Source organism: Notothenia rossii (genome assembly GCF_949606895.1).
Source record: "Notothenia rossii genome assembly, chromosome: 1".
Lineage (NCBI taxonomy): Eukaryota > Metazoa > Chordata > Actinopteri > Perciformes > Nototheniidae > Notothenia > Notothenia rossii.
In genome coordinates this window covers 87,182,424-87,183,228 of record NC_136912.1, presented here as the reverse complement: position 1 = coordinate 87,183,228, position 805 = coordinate 87,182,424, and positions in this window count along the sequence as shown.

The following is an 805-nucleotide window of genomic DNA, read 5'->3' as shown; positions in this document are numbered from 1 at the left end:
CTGGATTTCACCTGAAAAACTGCTTAACCTTAAAACCACTAGATTTATTTGACAGCTATTGTTAGTTGTTATTTAAGTTCCAAATGACAACTATTAACCTATACAAAATGTTTCAATGAAGGTGTTGTTTTGAGCTACACCTAGTTGTGCAGCAACATGTAATTGCTGCTTACACCCTGTGACTATCAGGGATTATACAACCTGAATGGGGCAGTCCATTAAGACTTTTTTTTAACGTTTACTTAAAAGCACATTAAATGTGCTTTTAAGTAAACGTTAAAATAGCTAAAAACAAATGCCCATAATAAGAAATAGTAATTGTTACAAATTTTGCAACAATGACTATTTCTTACTATGGGCATTTGTTTTTACTTTGAGTCTAAATACTTATCTATTCAAAAAAATAAAAGGAAGTTATGTTTAAAAGTGTTAGTTGCAGGTATGGCTTGTTTCACAAAACAATAGTAAATATACTTGTGTTTTATCAAATTCCCGTAAAATTCCCTAACTCCTTTCTCAGGAGTGTTGTTCCTCAAACACAAAAACAAACCGTGCCAGACACGTTTTTGTTTATCGGTGTACGTGCCCTCGTATCCATGGAGCCTGTTTACCTGCTCTGTTGCCCGGTGACATTTCTCTATGTCGTCAGAGACTGGTTACACCCGTCATATCGCCAAAGCAGTCATTTCAGTAATTATTTTTAAGGTGGTAGACAACGGAGTGACAGAGAGTATTCTCTATTTAGGTATATTGCATGGTTAAAAGTCTTTCCTGGCGTTCAGACAACCACTGACACAGATGGACA